Source organism: Dasypus novemcinctus, chromosome 9, assembly GCF_030445035.2.
Source record: "Dasypus novemcinctus isolate mDasNov1 chromosome 9, mDasNov1.1.hap2, whole genome shotgun sequence".
Taxonomy (NCBI): Eukaryota; Metazoa; Chordata; class Mammalia; order Cingulata; family Dasypodidae; genus Dasypus; species Dasypus novemcinctus.
In genome coordinates, this window is record NC_080681.1 from 112,967,447 (window position 1) to 112,988,581 (window position 21,135).

The 21,135-nt window shown below is 40.3% G+C and overlaps 1 protein-coding gene across 2 annotated transcripts in view; it reads right to left on the reverse strand.

Annotated features, from left to right (window-relative positions):
• CDC42 (cell division cycle 42) overlaps positions 1–20,431 on the reverse strand; it is a 60,381-nt gene extending 39,950 nt beyond the window's left edge. For both annotated transcript variants that reach the window (XM_058304159.2, XM_058304160.2), the window contains exon 1: positions 20,356–20,431. The gene's annotated coding sequence lies outside the window, so the exon portion shown is untranslated. The remainder of the gene's footprint in view (positions 1–20,355) is intronic.
• Positions 20,432–21,135: the final 704 nt, after the last annotated feature.

A 21,135-nucleotide genomic window follows, 5' to 3' on the forward strand; every position in this document is an offset into this window, starting at 1 on the left:
GGGTACAAATGCAAAAGAGTCCTTCTGTTAACTAGAGCAGATGTACATCACTATTGCAGGGTGATGGGAATATAAAGAAACATGGGAAAACTACAACTGGTGTGACCTACAGACTGTGGTTAACAGCAATATTGTAATATTCTTGCATTAATGCCAAGTTATACTGTGTTGATAATGGAGGTGTACGGAAAAAGCATGCCAAATGTATGCTATGGACCATGACTGGTGGTAGTAGCCTGATGATATAATCTGTGACAACTGTTCCACCAGGGTGTGGAGTTGTATGGGAAATCTACACATCTGTATGACTGTTTTGCAAGTTCACAATATCTGTAACAAAAATACATTAAAAAAGAAAATAGTCTGGGTTGGGGGAAAAAACACACCAAATGTAAGATAAGGAATATAGTCGGTAGTAATATTTTCACAATGCCCTAGCATAGTTTGTAACAAATGCTTCACACCAATGCAAAAGAGTTGGTGGAGGGGTGATGTATGAGACCCCTGTGTGATGTCATGTATGTTTATTTTGTAAGTTCGCAATCTTTACTATACACTTATTGTTAATGTATGTTCATGTATGAATGATATACTTTAATTAAAAAAAAAAAAACAGTTGACTGTATAGGTAAGGATTTATTTCTGGATAGCCATTACTCTTGAAAAAGTAAAAGGACCTTCAAATAAACATAAGTTTTAAAATAACAATTCCAATCCACTTAGAAAGAAGCAGGTAAAATTTTTATTTCTGAAATAGTTAAGAAAGGGAAAGCCGGGGGCCAGATGTGGCTCAGGTGACTGGGCTCCCGTCGGCCATATAGGAGACCGCAGGTTCCATTGCCCAGGCCTCCTGGTAAAGGCAAGCTGGCGCGCATCGCCGCAGAAAGCTGACAGCAGACAGCAAGCGCAAACAACAAGGGGCAGGGAAGAATAAACAAATGAAATAAAATAAATAAATCTTTTAAAAAAAAAAAAGGGAAAGCCCAAGGACATTTATTTATATTACTAGAAGGGAGGCTAAAAAAGAGACTGTACAACATAGTGAAACCTCATGTAAAATATGACTATGGGTGATTTTGCATATATGACAGTTTTTACAAAATATAAATACAAATCAACTAGAGAGAAGGAAACAGAATAGCAGCTATGTACAGGAGGGGAAGTATAGAGAAATTGAGAGGTGATGGGTTTTGTTTGTTTGTTTTTAGTAGTATTATTATTATTTCTGGAATAATGAAAATGTTCTAAAAATGATTGAAGTGATAAATGCACAACTATGTGATTATACCAGTACCACTGACTGTACACTTTGGATGGATTTATGCTTAACATATGTCTATAAAATTGATTAAAAAATAGGTAAGGGGGTATATAGGGGACCTCATATTTTTTTAATGTAATAAAAAAAATAAAGACAAAGAAATTAAAAAAATAGTTATGAATGTTCTTACTAAAATGTAGTCAAATTCAGAGCTACAATTACAAGGTGATGATTTTAGGGTCAAGACTAATTTACAGTTAAGCTCCATTTCAATTAAAACTAACCTAGTTGGGAAGCGGACTTGGCCCAGTGGTTAGGACATCCATCTACAACATGGGAGATCCACGGTTCAAACCCCGGGCCTCCTTGACCCGTGTGGAGCTGACCCATGTGCAGTGCTGATGCGCGCAAGGAGTGCCCTGCCACGCAGGGGTGTCCCCGCGTAGGGGAGCCCCACGCGACAAGGAGTGTGCCCCATAAGGAGAGCCGCCCAGCACGAAAGAAAGTGCAGCCTGCCCAGGAATGGTGCCACACACACTGAGAGCTGACACAACAAGATGACGCAACAAAAAGAGAGAAATACAGATTCCCGTGCCGCTGACAACAACAGAAGCGGACAAAGAAAAACACACAGCAAATAAGAGAAAACAGACAACTGGGGCGAGGGGGCAGGGGGAGGGGAGATAAATGAATAAATAAATCTTAAAAAAAAAAACTGACCTAGTCTGCAAAGCATTTGACAAGTATTAATAATCAATTTATTTCATGTATTAAAATGTCACCAGATGACCCACAGATGGGAGGGATGCCAGGGCAGAGACTTTGGTTTTGCAATATATATATAATACCAGCTTTCACAACATGGAGGAAACTAGACCAAGCATGTCTGCTCAAGCTACATTCAATCGCTGAACAAAGAATTTCAAATTACTATAGCAGGAAAAAGACTACATAATACTATTATTTTGCTGTCCAGAGTGGCTAAAAAGCTATTTTGCATCAATAACTGAATCCTATCCCTCTTTAATAATGCAGTCCATTTGTACCACTACTTAGAATTGGAGTTGGGCAATGTGGAGCATAAAAAATTATTCTGACTAAAGCCAATTTATTGTTATTGTAGTTATCATCTTTTGTAAACTGAGTAATCTGTATAACACTGGTATAAAAAAATAAAATTTTAATTTAAAAAATTAAGTCTGCCAACTGTAAGGCAAATTATGAAATAGGGTATATCTGCAACCTTCCTGTCCAGTACCTATCCCTCCAATGGACAGCTGTACCAACACCCATAAGATATGGGTTCTTAACGCTTTGAGGGAACAATTACCATTTGAGAATCTCAGACCTAAAGCACCTGAAGTTTTCATGGGTCCATGAAATGCGTATTTAAAGAGGCTTATTGAACCTTCTCTTCAGTACCATTATTGATGGTTGGCTGCCAACTAAATCCCACCACAGACAATCCCTGGAAAAAGGATTTGCATGGGGGAAGGGTAGGCTTCCAATTAAAGAAATCCTAATTCCTATGCTCCATGGTTTATTCTAGGCACTAGGCACAAATAGTCCATGAAAAGATTTAAGATTAGGTACTTGTCAATAAGAGTATTTTGCATAAAAGTTATATTCTCAATCAGATTATTATATCCCTTTTAAAAACTATGTGAAATGTAATAGTAATGTGAATAAAAGGGAAATCAAAATTTTAGTAATTCACACTAATCTAAAATACACTAAAAGCAAAGTTGTTTCCAGTTGAAACACCATTTCCCCCTGTGAAAAAATCCATTTTCATACTTAGGACACAGGAAAGAAGAGGCACTATACAGCCCAAAAAAGAATGACCCAACTTCACAAGCCTGCCTCCTTAACCAATCCAATGGAACAGCTGGTCTGATTGCACATTTAGATAGATTAAGTAACAAAATCAGAACCACTTGTCTCTCTTATCAAATCCAGTCAGAGAATGCAATTTATTAACCTTTTACTCTAAGTAATAGTAACATACTAAAATACTTAATATCTGCTCTTAGAATTATTAAATAACCACAAGTACTCAAACAACAAAGATATATCCCATATATATCCCAGAACATAGATGAAAACAGAAAGCATATAGCTGACCTTATGTTCAATTAGAACACACTACTACTCAGAAAGTCCTACCCAAAAATCCTATTAACCTTCCATCATAGTTTTCTTTCTCTCTCAAAAAAACAATATGTTGTAAAAGGAATATTTTTCAACCCTGAAATAAATGCGCTTCAAACAAAATTTAATAAAACTTAATTACATGAGTTTACCTAATACTACTAAAAAGAACCAAAACAAGAAATGTAAATCTTTTTTTTAAATTGGAAGGTTCCTTAATGAACTAACAGTAAACAGGAAATAATCTTTGAAAACTTTAGGCACTCATTTAAAACCTCAAAGCAATATAACTACTGCTCAAAATATTGCCCAAACAAAAATCCAAAAGAAGCAGTATATGATTGGTAATTGTCTTCAGTTTTCATTAAGTGTATCCATTTCCAATTTGAAAAATAAAATCAAAATTGGAATTCTGTAAAGATCATTCAATTAGTAAAAAGTAGATCAGCATATCTCTGAGTTAGGAAAAGACAGCCCCCCACGCACCTCTTGTGCTTCTATACATCCTGCTGGATAAGCTAAGAATGCAAGACCCTGACTACTCTACCCAGACCATTCCATGAGGTGTATCTGCAGCAAACAACCTTAAAGGATGCAGTAACATCATCTCCCTTTGGGACAAAAAGCAGGCTTGCTTACAGTTTGCTATTAAACAATGGGTTCCCCAAGCTCAATGCTCCTCAGCTGTCATGCAAACTCACTGCATGTGTAACATCCATCTGGGCCTCTGCAACTGCTCCATGTCTTAGGGGTATGGGGAAACTGTCACTCACACTGATGCTCATGCTGTTTGCTATGCCTTAAGTAAAAGCCCTTTGTCTCTGACCCAGGAGTCTCATGTCTTCTGTCAGTAACCATAAAACAGTATCATGCTTACATACTAATTAGGTCATAAAAGTAGGAGAGTTGATTGATCGAGCTTCATGAGAGAGAGTTTTCATTGTGAATTTAAGTTTTCTATATAAATAATATGGCAATTAGATAGTTTCACAGAGTAATTATTATAGTAGCAGCTAGGTAGACTATATAAGAATATCTCATATTAGATATTTAAGTTTATTACCCATATTTTTTCTTTATAGAAAATGTTCCTGTGATTTTAAAAATGCTTTTGTACCTTCTCTCCCCTAACTCCCCAGCCAGCCAACACTTCATCTCTGGAGTTAACTGGTTGTTTTAATTTGCTTATGACCCATCTTCTAGACATGTCTATTCTAACAGGAAGAAGAAATTTGTGAAGGTCAGAATCCTACCATCAAGAAAAGATGGTACCAAAAAAAGAAAGAAAGAAAAATGGTGCAAGCAAAGGGGTGTGGAGTTTTTTCTTTTTGGAGTAAATAATTCTAAAAAATTGTGTGATGATGAATGCACAACATGGTGATTATACTAAAAGCTATTGATTATACACTTTGGATAGGCAGCATGGACTAGGAATATATATCTCAACAAAACTTGCTTAATAAATAAATAATTGAGCAAGAATAGCCAGAAATAGCAGCTTTGTACAGCAGGGGAAACAGAGATTGAGAGGTGAAGCATTTTGTTTGTTTTAAAGATTATTTCTTTCCCCCTCCAGCCCCTCCACCCATTGTCTGCTCTCGTGTCCATTTGTTGTGTGTTCTTCTGTGTCCACTTGCATTCTCATCAGGCGGCATGGGAATCTGTCTTTTCTACTACGTCATCTCACTGCGTCAGCTCTCCGTGCCTGTGGCGCCACTGCTGGATGGGCTGTGCTTTTCACGCGGGGTGGCTCTCCTTGCAGGGTGCAATCATTGCGTGTGGGGCACCCCTACATGGGGACACCCCTGTGTGGCATGGCACTCCTTGCGCATGGCAGCTCACCACACAGACCAGGAGGCCCTGAGTTCAAACTCTGGACCTCATGTATGGTAGGCAGATGCTGTATCAGTTGAGCCACATCCGCTTCCCTCTTATTTTTTAAGATTTATTTTTATTTATTTCTCTCCCCTTCCCCCACCCCAGTTGTCTGTTCTCTGTGTCTATTCGCTGTGTGTTCTTCTGTGTCCACTTCTACTCGTCAGTGGCACCGGGAATCTATGTCTCATTTTGTTGCGTCATCTTGCTGCATCAGCTCTCCATGTGTGCGGCACCACTCCTGGGCTAGCTGGACTTTCTTTTGCGCTGGGCAGCTCTCCTTTCGTGCGCACTCCTTGAGCATGGGGCTCCCCTACGTGGGGGATACCCCTGCATGGCACGGCATTCTTCGCCCACATCAGCACTGCATGGGGGCCAGTTCCACACAGGTCAAGGAGGCCCTGGGTTTGAACTCTGGACCTCCCATGTGGTAGGCAGATGCTCCATTGAGTCAAGTCCGCTTCCCTTATTGATTTTTGACATGAGTTTGGTGAATGTGAAAAATTGGTGAATGTTTTACAAAAAAAACAAAACAAAACAGTCAATGAAACCAGAAGCAGACTCATGCAGAAATGTAAGTGATAAAAGCAACTCTGGTTGTTGGGAAAGATACTGGGCTTTTCCTTTCCCCCTTCCCCATTAAATGTACTTTTCAGATGTTGCATAAAAGTGAAAGTATTTTTGGGTTTGGGGCAAATATGTATCATCTAGAATTCTTCGAGCATCTTTCCACAAAACAATTGCAAATTCCTAATACTCCAGCTGCCAAAAAATGCATTAATACATGTAAAGTGTAGGAAGGCAAATATTAAGCATTCACGAGCAATTATTCAAATTCCTCCTTTTGCTGCCACACGCAAAAGAAAACTATTTGTTGTAAAATCACAACATACATGAGAGTAGAGAATCAAGTCTTTTTTTTATATTATTGTTCTTTTTGCCCTTTTTTGTCTTTATTTTTTTAATGTTACATTCAAAAAATATGAGGTCCCCATATACCACCCACCCCCCTCACCCCACTCCTCCCCCCATAACAACAACCTCCTCTATCATCATGAAACATTAACTGCAAGAATCAAGTCTCAATCAAGGTTCTATGGGTTCTTGGGATGAAAATAGGGAAGCAATTGTCAGGGGAAAAATAATGACACACAAAATTATGGTTCTATGTGGTAATTTTTGTTTTCAGCAGTGCCAGAAATTTGCCTGAGCTTCATTTCTGAAAATAGCTTCCTACTGCAATGACTGATACAATAAGAACTTAAGTCCTCATTTTTAATTTAATATTGAATTTTCCTTCCTCAAACTGGCAAAAACTAAGAGATAGAGGCCAGTTTTCATCTTATATTTGTGATCAAAATATTTTTATTTAAATTAGGGGTGCAGGTATATACTCAGTGGTCAAGAGCCTGCTTTCCATTTATGAGGTCCTGGGTTCAATTCCCCAGTACTTCCTAAAAAATAAAAAATTAAATTTTTAATTATATTAAATACTTTTAATTAAATATTTAAATAATCTGCATAGTTTTAGTATTTCAAAACAAAGTAATTTGGGAAAACTGGTGTGTAATAATGTATAAGAGTACTAACAAAGTAATTAAGAAAGAAAAAATTTTAAAAACTTAAAAAATAAAAAAGACTGAAAATTACAATGAGATTTTCCCTGAAAATATTCAAGACTTGCAGACATAGTTACTCACTCAACAAACCTTTATTATTAAGCATTTACTATGTGTCAAGCATTAGCCTGGCAGGGGGGGAAGGTGGAGTGACCCCGCTTCAGTTTCATACAAAAGATTACTGAGCATTTGACTTATCCCAAACCTCAAATCCAAGTTTACCACAGTTCTTGAATCTCATCTACCTGGAGAAAAACAGGACTGAAATTGCTCAATCAGCTTATATGCATCTTACTCTACCCATCTAACGGTTAATTGCCTCGTGCTATTTAAATTATTTGAAAGCTATCAGAATTATCCAGTATGATTTAGGAGCTTATTTTCAAAGTCTATAACTTAAATCGCATCATCCTTCCCTCCCAACCTTCTTGGATATTGGCCTACAACTCTTCCTATTTCTCTTCTAATGTTCTACCCCAAAATTAAATCTTACCTGAGAAGACTTCCCTAACTCCTCCAGATCTCAAAAACTGCTCTGAGTCTCTTGTGACTTCCCATAGCAAGGCTCTTACCTCTTTAATCTCAAATTTCATACTTTACTTCACTTTCCATGTTCTAGCTATGCAGGCCTCTTTATCTTCCTCAAACGTCTAAGCCCTGTCTGCTCTCGGATCTTTATGCTTATCTACAATCTTTCCTCACGCTCATAATAAAACTGTTGGGTTCCCATCCTTTAGATCTCAACTCAAATTCTCCTCACCTCAGAAAGCCTTCCCTGACCATTTTAACTTAGAGTAAAAGACCTCTCCCTCCTCACTCTCTATCATGTTACCCTTCCTTTGAAGCATGCTCACAATCTAGAATTACCTTGTTTGTTATATTGAAATTAAGGAGACAGATAGCACATAAGTAAATCTCCATAAAGGCAGGGACTTCAGTTTCTGCTGTATTCCCAGAAGAGAGGTGCAATGTCTGACACACAGCAGGACTCAGTCACTCTTGAATAAATGAACCACATGACTGAGTACTTAATCATGCACATTTTCTTTTTTTAAGAGGTACTGGGGATTAAACCTGGGAACTCATACATGAGCTACACTCACTCTGCATCACCCTTTTATTCACATTTATGCTTGTGTTTATTCTGATATTAAACTCCCTGAGGGAATAACTAGACTTAGACTTCTGTATCCCACTCCCAAAGCACATAACACAGTACCAAGTATTTTATTAAGGGCAAGAAAAAAAGTTAATGTTTCTTAAAACCTTCTGGCTAAAGTAGTAATATGAAAAAGCATGGTGGGGAGTAGATGTAGCTCAAGTGTTGAGCGCCTGCTTCCCATATATGAGGTCCTAGGTTTGATCCCCGGTATCTCCTAAAAACAAGCAAGCAAGCAAGCAAGCAAGCAAGCAAACGAGAAAACCAACTCAGGGGAACTGGTGTAGCTCAGTGGTTGCGGGCCGGCTTTCCACATACGAAGTTCCAGGTTCAATCTCTGGCCCCGGTAACTAATAAAGAATGGCCGGGGGGGGGGGAGTCGTATTTTTTAAGACAAGCAAATACAGGTTCCAATCTTAGCTACTTCACGCCAATGTGTGTGATCCTGGCAAGTTACCTCACTTCTATACCTTAATTTTCTCATCTCTAAAATAACCTCTAACTCACAAAACTGCTATAAATAGAAAAGAGGTAAGGTATATAAAGCAGCCAGTACAATGCTGGGCACAGAGTGAACACCTAATATGGCACCTTATTCCTTCTTACGTGCCAATTAAAACTTGCAGAAACTGAAATGGGTCTAGGGTAAAGATCAGAACTACTGCTAAGTGAAACCATCTGAACACTATAAATTAAGAGGAAACTCAGAAAAATCCTTGCTTCTACTTGAGAGGATTATTTGCTAACTTGATCAAACCTTTCTGAAATCCCCGAACTCTGCTCTCAAAAAGTGGTTTAAACTAAATGTCACATGTGTAGCCAAAGAATTCTAAATGTTACAGAGAATGTTGTAAACCATCTCTATCTTAAGAAGGCAAAATAATTATCCAACAAATATTTAAGTCTCGAATATACCCAAGAAAGACAATATGGAGCAGCAGTAAAGAGCGTAGGATTTCAAGTCAAGAAATCCTAAGATCTGGGAAGTGGACGTGGCTCAACTGATAGAGCATCTGCCTACCATATAGGAGGTCCAGGGTTCAAACCCAGGGCCTCCTGACCCATGTAGTAAGTTGGCCCATGCACAGTGCTGCTGTGCGCAAGGAGTGCCGTGCCACGCAGGGGTGCCCCACAGGCAAGGAGTGCACCCCACAAGGAGAGCCACCCCACGTGAAAAAAAGCACAGCCCACCTAGGAGTGGCACCACAAACATAACAGCGCTGATGCAGCAAGATGACACAATGAAAAAGACACGCAGTTTCCTGGTGCCGCCTGATAATGCAAGCAGACGCAAAAGAATGCACAGTGAATGGACACAGAGAGCAGACAATGGGGGGGGGAATAAATTTAAAAAATAAATCTTAAAAAAAAAAAAGAAAGAAATCCTAAGATCTTATCTCCATTCTAGTGTGACTTTGGTCAAACTACAAAACTTATTTAAACCTGTTTCTCCATCTACAAAACAGAAATAACAGCAGTACCAACATCACAGGTATTTTGTGAGAATTAACTGAGTTAATCTATATGCAACACCTGTCACTCACATATGAGCTCTATCATGTTCCCCATTCCCTCAAAGTGCTAAGTGAAAGCCAGTCATATAGCTCTGAAAACAAAATGTGGTCTTAGATAAGGACATAGTACAAAAGGCAAGTTTCTGTTTTCAAAAAAGAGCAGGAAGAAACAAGGGATCCAGGTTTAAGAAATACCTATCAAAATTTAAAATGCAGGGTAAGCAGCTGTGGCTCAATCAGTTGGGCTCCCATCTACCATATGGGAGGCCCTGGGTTCGAGTCCCGGGGCCTCCTTGTGAAGGCAAGGGTCACCTGCACGTGGCGGAGCACCACCCAACCTGCAAATGCCGTGGGGGCACCACCTGGCCTGCAATCACCGCAGAGAGCCGACTCGGCAAGGTGACACACACAAAAAAAAGGGAGACAAGCAAATGCACACAAGAACGCGCAGCGAATGGACAGAGAGCACACAGCAAGCAAGCTGCAAGGAGGGAGGGGAAATATAAATAAATAAATAAATAAAGTAAAAGGGTGGAAAAATATATATACATGCAAAACACAAATCAAAGACATTTGTAAAAAAAAAAATTTAATATGTACACATTCTTTGACCTGCCAATTCCGTTTCTAAGACTTTCTCCAAAGGATGCAAAGAGTTAGGTACAAGAATATTCACTACAGCCTTGCTTGTAGGAGCAAAAGACAGGAGACTACCTACACATGAACCAAAATGACACTGGTAAAACAGGTCATGCTTCAAAGGAATACTATGCAACTATTCAAAGGCATGAGCTACAAATGCTGATATGGAAAATCTCCAAGATATATTAAGTTTTTTAAAAGCAAGGTGCAGAATAATGTTTACAACATGCCAACTTAGGTATGTAAGCTTTTTCAATAAAGAGAAGACTCATACTTACAGAGATCATCTGCAAAGAAACGTAAGAAACTAATAACAGTGGCTGCCTCTGAGAAGGGGATATCAGTGTTTGGGATGAGTGAGAGACTTACTTTTCATCATGTTCTTCCCCAGGCATGTAATATTCTCTTTAATTTTAACGAACAAAACTATCAAATAAAATGAAAAGGCCTCCATGACATATTCAATAATTAAGAAAAACATTGGCAGTAAAACTGAGGTCTAATAGCCTAACAAGTCCTCACAAATCATTCACTAAAATCCTTGTCCTATTTCATGACCATCTAATGTATTTTAAGTCATAAAAATAGTCACATCCTTTGACTTCAAAATTCCATCAGATAATTTATCCAAAGGAAAAACAATTTGGGAAACGGACTTTGGCCCAGTGGTTAGGGCGTCCATCTACCACATGGGAGGTCCACGGTTCAAGCCCCGGGCCTCCTTGACCCGTGTGGAGCTGGCCCATGTGCAGTGCTGATGCGCGCAAGGAGTGCCGCGCCCCGCAGGGGTGTCCCCCATGTAGGGGAGCCCCACGCGCAAGGAGTGCACCCATAAGGAGAGCCGCCCAGCGCAAAGGAGGGAGGAGCCTGCCCAGGAATGGCGCCGCCCACACTTCCCACGCTGCTGACGACAACAGAAGCGGACAAAGAAACAAGACACAGCAAAAAGACACAGAAAACAGACAACGGGGGAGGGGAGGGGAATTAAATAAATAATAAATAAATAAATAAATAAATAAATAAATAAATAAGAAAAACAATTTTAGTTTCCTTACTGCTAAAACAAATACCATATACTGGGTTGGCTTAACAAGAAGAATTTACTGGCTCACAGTTTCAGAGGCCAGAGGGCTTGCTTCCTCTTGGGGTCAGTATCTTGTGCCTGGTCAGCAATTTGGGGGTTCTAGGCTTGTCTGCCTGTCACATGGTAATATGCACATGGCAGTATCTTCTTCCTCTTCCAGGTGCACTTCACTTCCAGCTCTGGCTGCTCCCCATGGCTTCTTTTTCTGTGTCCAATTTCCTTTGCTTTTAAGGACTTCAGCCATATCGAATGAAGGCCCAGACTCATACAGTTTGGGCACACATGAACTAATAACGTCTTCAAAAATCCTATTTACAAACAACACAACTACAGGACCAGAGGCTGGGATCTGAACATGCCTTTTGTGAGAGACATAGTTCAATCCCCACATCAAGGAATAATGGAATACCGTAACATCAAAACAGTGCAACCAAAAATTGATTAAGTAATAATACAGTACAGGATGAAATGCTAAACGTAGTAAAAATAGCTGTGAAGACTACCAACATGGAAACACAATGTTACTAAGAACACATACTATCACTAACTGTTAAAAAAAAATTTGTTGGTTGTTCTTATGGGGAAAAAACAGGTGTGCACAGAGAGTATTTAATAGTAGCTTTGTTGGTGTGTGTGTGTTGGCCTAAGAAACCAGGCCCAAGGTCCTACCAGATCCCATCCAATCTTCACTGCACTGGTGCACAAATTACGACCTAAATCAACCGTTTCAGTAGGCTTCTTTTCTTCCAAGAAACAACTCTATTAACTACAAAAGTCAGCAAAACGTTGAAGTGCCTATTACAGCACTACACTGAGTAGGGTATTACAGCATGACACCAAGTAGGATAGGAGCACTGCCTTCAAAGGGCTTCAAAATATTTCAGTAATTTACTTGAATGCCTGTACTACATAGCTTGACAAACATCACCTCATATTCTTTACTGGTTATAAGCAGAAGAGACTAACACAATTGTAGTAGTCCCAGAAACCTACAAAATTACACTATAAACTACAAATGCCACAAGTTTTCAAAAGTAATAAATATGGGAGCATGATCTGGGAAAATGTGAGAATAAATATCTGCTTAGAAGGAATATGAGAAGAAAGCGCACAAATCATGCCAGGTTTTAAAGTGGAAGAAACGCACACACAATGTGGATGTGTCCAAGTCATACAGACCCTCAAAGCTAGACAGAGGAGTTTTCATTTAACTGGGTGGGGAACAGAAAGCTACTGTTTATTTACATCCATGAACAACAGTTTTCTAGGAATATCAATCTTGTACCTATATTCTAAGCTAGACCTTCAAAGGTAACTATATAAAGTCAGAAAATTCAGCTAAGAATCTACTCCAATAAATCCAAGACTTAATGAAAGACCTGCCCCAGAGGAGTGGTTTGGAAAGAGAAAAGAAACAAGTGCCATTTTTGGGGATGGGGGAGTTTGTTTAAAGAGGGGGTAAACTATGAGGATTTTTTTTTTTTAGTTTGGAGAATTAGAGAATAGGCTTCACTGACAAGTGAAAAAGTAGAGGAAACCTTACGAACAAGCTACTGTGTTCTCAAAGCACCCATTAGAAAAAAGTCTGCTAAGGATGAAATCATGTGTCAGTCTATATCAGAAATCCTACATACAAGCATACATTTTCAACATAAAATAAATCATTCTACTGTACTACCTAGGCAATACATGTTGTAAAATGAGAGACAAACTAAGAACCAAAGGAAGAACATTAACACTAGCATTTTGAAAGGTTTCCAGGCTAGGTGTCAACGATAAAGCAAGTTATGATAATTTAGACTTTGTCACATATGATGAGTCATAACTACTGCATTCAGAATCTCATACAATCTTAGTCTTAGTCTTATAAACCACAAGCCATTTTTTAAAAGGGCAAATTAAAACAAGATTACCAAGATTCTGAATCAAAGCAGTCAATAATTTTGATGTAAAGTGTCTTGTTAATAGGGTGAAATTCTACAGAAGCATTCAACCATATATATCATGAAAAAAACCCAGAAAGAATAAGAGACACTATATTTGTACCAAAGTCTGTGTCAATGTAGTACATGACAGAAGTAACAATATAGCTCTTAACCACTAAAAAAAAAGCCCTATTCACTAAGAAGTCAAAAGAAACAAAAATAAGAAAGAGTTGCAAAGACTCTGAAAAATAACCAGTATTATGTTGACAACAAATATGCCCTTTCAAACACACTCTGAAACCAGGAGCAACACTATCAAGGCACAAACTTTTATCCTAACAATTATTTCTACAGACATTATACACATACTCCATACTTTGGGCAACTAAGATATGATGGTACTCCAAATGCATGCAATAAGGAAGTATTTGTTTAATGTCTATTATTAAAGATTTCATGCCAAATTAAGCATGATAATAACCTGTCACTGATTAAAAGTGATTACATTTATTGTTCCCTCTATCTGGAATTGGAATGTTCTTACCTACATGACTCACTCAGTCATCTCCCCTATAGGTCTTTGCTCAAATGTCATTTTCTGAGAAAGAACTTCTCTGACTACCCTATTTTAAACTGCAACCCAAATTCTACCAGGCTCTAAAGCTCTCCACTCGACCTCACCCACAGCCCTCCCTTATCTTCCTCCCCTTTATTCTTCCCCACTCATCTCCAACTCACACACCAGAATGTAAACTTCACAAGGGTAGAGACTTACTTTTGGTCTATTTTATTCACTGCTATATCCCCAGCACCTAGAACAGTGCCTGTCACAGAGCAAGCACTCAAAGATAGTTGCTGAATTAATAAATAAGACAACATGTGTTAAGAAAACAGCATGTCAAAAATCTTGTCGGTAGGACTCAGAACTCTTTAATGTGCACTCTAGGCTCCTAAATCCTCTATTACTATGTGGACAAAGAACAAAAAAAGAAATTAATTTCTGAAAAAGAAAAAATCCTATTCCTAAAATGTAAGTCAACTCTACAACATGAACTAGCTAGAGCAGCCACACAGTACCATTTTCAGGGGATACTCAGTATCAAAATGAGCAACTCCAGTCTATTCTGGGAAAGCACAATTTTACTGACCTTTAAACTAGCCCAAAAAAAAAGACACTCTCCTAGAAAATGCAGCATACAGAAAAAGTATGTGTATCACATTCTGTTTTCAACTGTATCACAGTGAAACAGTTAACGTAACCAATCTTATTCTCATTAGTTTTATAATTAAAACATGTCTAATTCTGGAACAATTCACTTAGATTTAAATCAATTAACGTCAAGTATAATAAAATCATATAATTGCCATAGAATTATCTCCAGAATTTAGGTCTTCACAAAATTCTTTGCCAATGATTAGTTCTATTCTAAAAGCTGCTTCTATGTATTTGGCTACAAATTTGTCTTTTTAACATGTATAAAAAATTATCTCATTGCACCTTTAGACAGACATAATAGAGAGGCAGGTTTATAAGTAGTGAAGAAATGCTATAGATATTCCAACAGAAAGTAGCAGAGATAATTAACTTCTGTTACATCCAATATATGGCAATCTTTTTTTTTTAAGATAATATGGCAATCTTGATCCTAAAAAAATTCACTAAATTACCAAAAAAAAGTAATGTTTTTGTTATTCCCCACTCTTCTATCTCCCTTGAGTAACTTATAACATAGATGTAATATAAGTGAAATGATTTTTCTGTTCCCAGCTCTGATTTATATACAGAATTTACAGATTGCTACCACAAGCTCTGAATCTTTCATAAGGTTTAAGAATCCCAAAAAAGGGGCTATAAGAAATAGGACTCCCGATTTATGTGACATACAGGCCCTCATGAAATATCTTGCAGGTACTCTAAAACACACCAAACAGAGGCATTATTCTAAAAATTAAAATTACCCTACCCATATCTCTGGTTTATAAATTATTAGGATGACCTAATACTCCCTTTAGCCCTATGATGATCAGAGCAAATAAGTAACATGACCTAAAATAAGGCAAATATTCCCATTAAGCTTAAATTTTAGGAACACTCTTTAATCACTTTCTGAAATCAGATAATTGATTTAAATCCCAGCACTGGGAAGTAGATTTGGCTCAACTGATAAGAGCATCCGCCTATCACGCCTATCACGTGGGAGGTCCAGGGTTCACACCCAGGGCCTCCTCACCTGTGTGGTGAGCCCGCCCACGTGCAGTGCTGATGTGCTCAAGGAGTGCCGAGCCACACAGGGGTGTCCCCCGCGTAGGGGAGCCCCACACGCAAGGAGTGCACCCCATAAGGAGAGCTGCCCAGGACTGGCTCTGCACACACAGAGAGCTGATACAGCAAGATGATGCAACAAAGAGACACGGATTCCCAGTGCCACTGACAAGAATACAAGCAGACACAGAAGAACATACAGCGAATGGCCACAGAAGGCAGACAACTGGGGAGGGGGGGAGAAATTTTTTTAAAAAATCTAAACCCTAGCACTGATGTTTATAGGAACTATCCATTTTTTCCTAGTTATCTGATAAATGAAAGTTTCTACCTTAAAATCTAATAATCCATTTTAATACTGTTAATCTTAAACCCCATGACAAAATGTGTTTGGGGGGAAGGTAGCAAGTAATATAGATGTTTTTTTTTTCTTCTTCTTCTTTTTTTTTTTTTTTTTTAAGATTTTATTTATTTATTTAATCCCCCCCCCTCCCCTGGTTGTCTGTTCTTGGTGTCTATTTGCTGCGTCTTGTTTCTTTTGTCCGCTTCTGTTGTTGTCAGCTGCATGGGAAGTGTGGGCGGCGCCATTCCTGGGCAGGCTGCTCTTTCTTTTCACGCTGGGCGGCTTTCCTCACGGGCGCACTCCTTGCGCGTGGGGCTCCCCCACGCGGGGGACACCCTTGCGTGGCACGGCACTCCTTGCGCGCATCAGCACTGCGCATGGCCAGCTCCACACGGGTCAAGAAGGCCCGGGGTTTGAACCGCGGACCTCCCATATGGTAGACGGACGCCCTAACCACTGGGCCAAAGTCCGTTTCCCAATATAGATGTTTAATTCCATTTCAGAAGGGATTCTAAAACTGAGCCTCTCTCAAATAGCACTCAGCTAGTGAAACAAATACCAGTAGCTATAGTGAAGATGTATTATAATCCCTGAAAGCACACACGGCAATAATTTTTTCTGCTAAGAATATAATCAGGGATTGAACCTGGCACCTCAAAAAAAAAATCACATGGGGATCTTGTTAAAATGCAGATTCTGATTCAGTAAGTCTGTGATGGGGTCTGAGATTTCTAATGAGCTACCAGGTGATAATTATGATTTAATTCTCATAACACTGTGCAGTAGGTACTACTGTCATCCTTTTTTACAGAAGGGAAATGTGAGTCACAGTGAGTTACTTAAATTGTCCAAGATCACATAGCTAATAAATGGCAGAGCCAGATTTGAACTCCAACAATCTGGTTCCAGAGCCTACACTTTTAAACACTATAGCAAGCAGCATATCTCTCAAAAAGAACACATAGCTGCAGAATTACAACAACAAATGGAAATATATGGCTGACTTTTGGAGAAAAGGATACAAATGTTAAAGTGAAGAACAAAGAGCAACAAAACATAACTAAGAGGTTCTCCTCCCATAACAGAGCACCTAGACATTACAGTGAGTACTATAACTTAACCACGTATCTTTTTTTTTTTTTTTTTTCTGGTATATTGGAAACTCTTCTGGACTTCTGTGTAATAACTAATGTCAAGTACTTGAAAAAAAATTTTTTTTCTGAAATTGAAAATTTTTCCAAAATTCATGTCCCAGGGGCAACAAGTGACAAAAAGATTTGACATCCAGGACCTATAATAGCAGCAGTGGCAAACATAGCTGAAATGACAAGTAATGATAATCTCTTTGGCAAATGTATTTTGGACTAAAGAGATGAGAACTAAAAGTAGAAACTGGGAAGGGATAGAGCATAACATGACTAGGAATCTGATACTGTAGATTACAGGGGTAGAAGTGGCAAAAAAAATATTAAGCTGCTATTTGCAAACAGATATAGAGGAAGCAAATGAACATTAAATTGGAATTATCTGGGCAAAAAAAAAAAAAGGGAACGAATTCTTAGAAAAAATATTCTAAGTGATGGTAAATTGTCCAGAGAGGGAAGATGCAGGAGATACTGGACTAAAAAGATGTTTAAGGTCAAGCAAGGGTAGATTAATAAAAGAAATGAGCCCAAATATCATTATGGCTACCAAATGCAAAAGTCATCTCAGGAAACACTACAAAGGTTTACGGAATATATAGAAAAGGGAAAAATATTAACCCCCAAACATTAAATTAATTCACCTGACAAATATTTCTTCAGACCTACTATGCATATGGCACTATTCTAGAAGCTAGAGATACAAGGGTGACCATGCCAGGCCAAAGCCCCGCCCTCTTGGAACTTACATTTTAATGGGAGAGAGTGACAAAACACATATTTGGAAGAGAACACTGAATATGGTATTATCATAAAAGCCTAGAGGGAGCCCTTTACAAATAGATGGATATAGAGATCCATACGTGGGAATTAAATTAACACAATATTAACTACCCTCCCCTGTGTGGGAAATCCAAGCGCCTTAGTATCCTCACCACTCTCAAAAAAAGAAAGTCCCTAAAACAATAAAGAAATGCTTTTAGAAATTATAAACAAAAGTATAACTTATTTTCCCTTCCAAGAATGCCTGTCAATACTTGTCCCTTGACATAATAAACTGAACTTCAAACTTTTCCAAATGTCATAGTTCTTAGACCAAAACATTTTATTAGTGTAACCATTTTTTAATTAACTAGAAATGCTTTTCTAATAGCCCATAAAAGTGCAAGTAGAAAAAGCATCCTAGTAAAGGAAAACAAACCTTAATGTTACAGAAAACTTCAAGATTGGTCTTGGAGGGCTTTTAAGAATCTTACTAATGTTTGATTTAAGCCTCCTGACTACTTTAGGCTATAATACCTGCCTTAGATCCCTAAAAAATGAAGTCTGAGCACTGGTGTTTGTTATTACATGAAAACGATTTAAATGCAAAAAGATATAATACTTTTGGGGTCTTGAAAAAAGTACAGGAAAAGAGTTCCTTTTTAATACTCAGTTAATTACTAACTTCCCTGTCTCAGGCTAAAACTGTCAATTCAAATTATTCTGTATTTTAAATGGATATATATTTTTATAATTACTTCTTAAATATAAAAGACTCAAGAAATAAGGCAGCACATAAGTGTCCCATTTTTATATTACAAACACAAGACAACACTTTAAGGCAAATAAATGTATTCCAGAATATCCATGCTCCACATCTATTCAATCATCTACAACACCCACATACCATAGAAAGTTGATTTAAAACTACCATTTCTTTAACGTGTTCCCTAAAAAGCAATCTGTTCTCTCTATACAAGAGAGAATAGAAAAGTACTTGTTCCAACATGAACTACCCTTTAACAAAGCATTACACAATTGGATCTCATTGGCTTTACAATGCCAACATTTTTCTGTGCTTCTGTATATCAAGGAAGATTATAAAACTTAGAATGTACCTTACATTCTGGAGAACAAAAATTTTGATCCCAGAAGTCAGAACATTATCAGTTATTTAAGTTTTACATTATAAATACAAAACCCATTTTTAATTACAAAACTTAAGTGCCTAGAAGAAAAGATTAGGTGTAAAATGAAATGATTCTCTTTTCACCAACACCCTTGTCACAAAAAGTGCACTTGCGTCAATTTAGGTAGATACTCAGCATCAAATAATCACATGGGATAAATCAATCATTTTGGACCAAAACAGTGCTCCCATAAATAAGTTCGCTTCGTTCACGTACTATCAAGAGGACCTTTATAGTTACTGTTTATGCAAGTGGCTGTAGAATATGAGGTTTCAAACCTTTTTGGAGATGCATTTGACACGGCCATGAACCCGAGTAACAGGATTTCAAAATATCATCTCTGAATACCAGGCGCTGGGAAGCGGGCAGTATAAGGCCACTGGGTGACCGACTGAAGCTGCAAAATGCTGTCTGAAATTGGTGAGTCCCAGACTTGTAGGAGTTAAAACTCTCTCACCCCTTACATTGTGATGACGTAATCTTCCACAGTGCATTTCTTTTGGACTTAAAGGGGAGGAAAAAACAAACGAACAAAGAAAATTTCTCCCTAGTAAGGGGAATTAAGCAAGCGGCTGAACCACAGTTTCGGGAGGTGGTTAGGTAACTCCCTAAAAGGGAAGCTTCAGCTGAATAAGCCGGGAGAGGGGCTGGATGTTGGAGAAGCAAACGTAAATACTATTAGGAACTCAACCTAAGGCAGCAAAAATGAGACTGGAGAAAGGGGGACCAGACCCACCCGGGGGGGATGGACCTTCGGGCTGTGAGGGTGCGGAAGGAATCGCGTCGCAGGCATAGATGGCAACATAATCAGCAGGTTGCCACCGCCCCGGCCACCACTTCCCCGCCGCGGTTGCAATTCCGCTCCCCTCCCCCCGCCCGCCGCAAAATGTCGGCGACGGGGCCCGGGGAAGCAGGAAGTCGAGGCCGGAGCGCGGTGGGCAGCAACCAGCCTGCGAGCCCCGGCCACCGACATCTCGGGCGAATGCAGCGGCGCCGCGGCCCCGGGCCCAAGGCGCCCAGGCCGGCCTCCTGCCCTCGGGTACCCGCGGGGCCGGCCCGGAGGGGGAGGGGAGCCCGGGCGCCCAGGATGGGTGTGATCCCTTCCTGCCGCCGCTGCCCGGTGACAGCCGGCCCCGCCCGCACCCTCGGACCGGCACCCGGAGGCCCGGCCCCGCGCCACTCCGCGGGCGGGCGCCCCCCGTCTTCCCACTGCGCCCCCTCCGTACGTTCCCCCACAGAACCCGGCCCCGTGCGGGCCCGGAGGACGCAGCGCGGGCCGGGTACTTCCCCGCACTTCGCGCCCCCTGGCTCCCCGGAATCCTAGAGACGCGGATCCCCGAGAGCGGGAAGAAGCCAGGAACCGCGCCAGAGCGAACAGAACTAGCGAGACCCTCTCCCACCGGGAACCCCAAGCCCCGTACTCACCTCCGCTCCTCCGCCGGGGCGTTGGCAGCTCTGCGCGGGGTCTCCTGTGCTGCCGGACAGGGGCACGCACCTGACGTCAGCACGCAGAGGACGCACGGTTTGGGGCCCGCGGAAGTGGGAGGAACTGGTCGACGGAGAGAGACCGGGCAGTTCCAGGCGGTGCTTGAATTCCTTCCCTTCCCTGGCGCCGCCCCACCAGCGCGCATGCGCACACCCGGGGCCAGCGCTTGTTCGCTGCTCTGCTGCACGCCTGTTTGTGGAATGGTTGTGTTGGTAATAATACCCCCAACGGTAGTTTGCAAAGCACTCCCACTCACGTTCCTTTTGACCCTTGCAGCCCTGTGAAGCAATGTACCATTCCGATTTTGCAGAGAAGACGGAGGCTTCACAGAGAGGGCACGAGCCTGAGATCTCAGCAAGAAAATGGCCTGACCGCCCCCCTAGCCCCCCCCCCCCCCCCCCCCCGCTCCGGTCTGTGTTCAGTGCGCTGGTGTGAGCCGGAAGCTCTTTTTAGCTCTGCCTGCACGCTACTGTCCCTTAACCAGCCACATCTGGCGTTTGGTTCAGAGACGTGTTGCCCACCGCAGGTCTTCGCTCTTGCTCCCCACTTGCCTGCCTCGCTCTTCCCCAGATCTTTGGATGACTCTCAGCCCTCAAATATCACCGCCTTCCCTGATCATCCTTTCCTCATAGTCTGCAAGCCCCGGGAGGACAGGAATCTTCTCTGACTTATTCTCAGATGCATCCCAGTGTACAGAGAAAAATAGCTTATCGTAATAA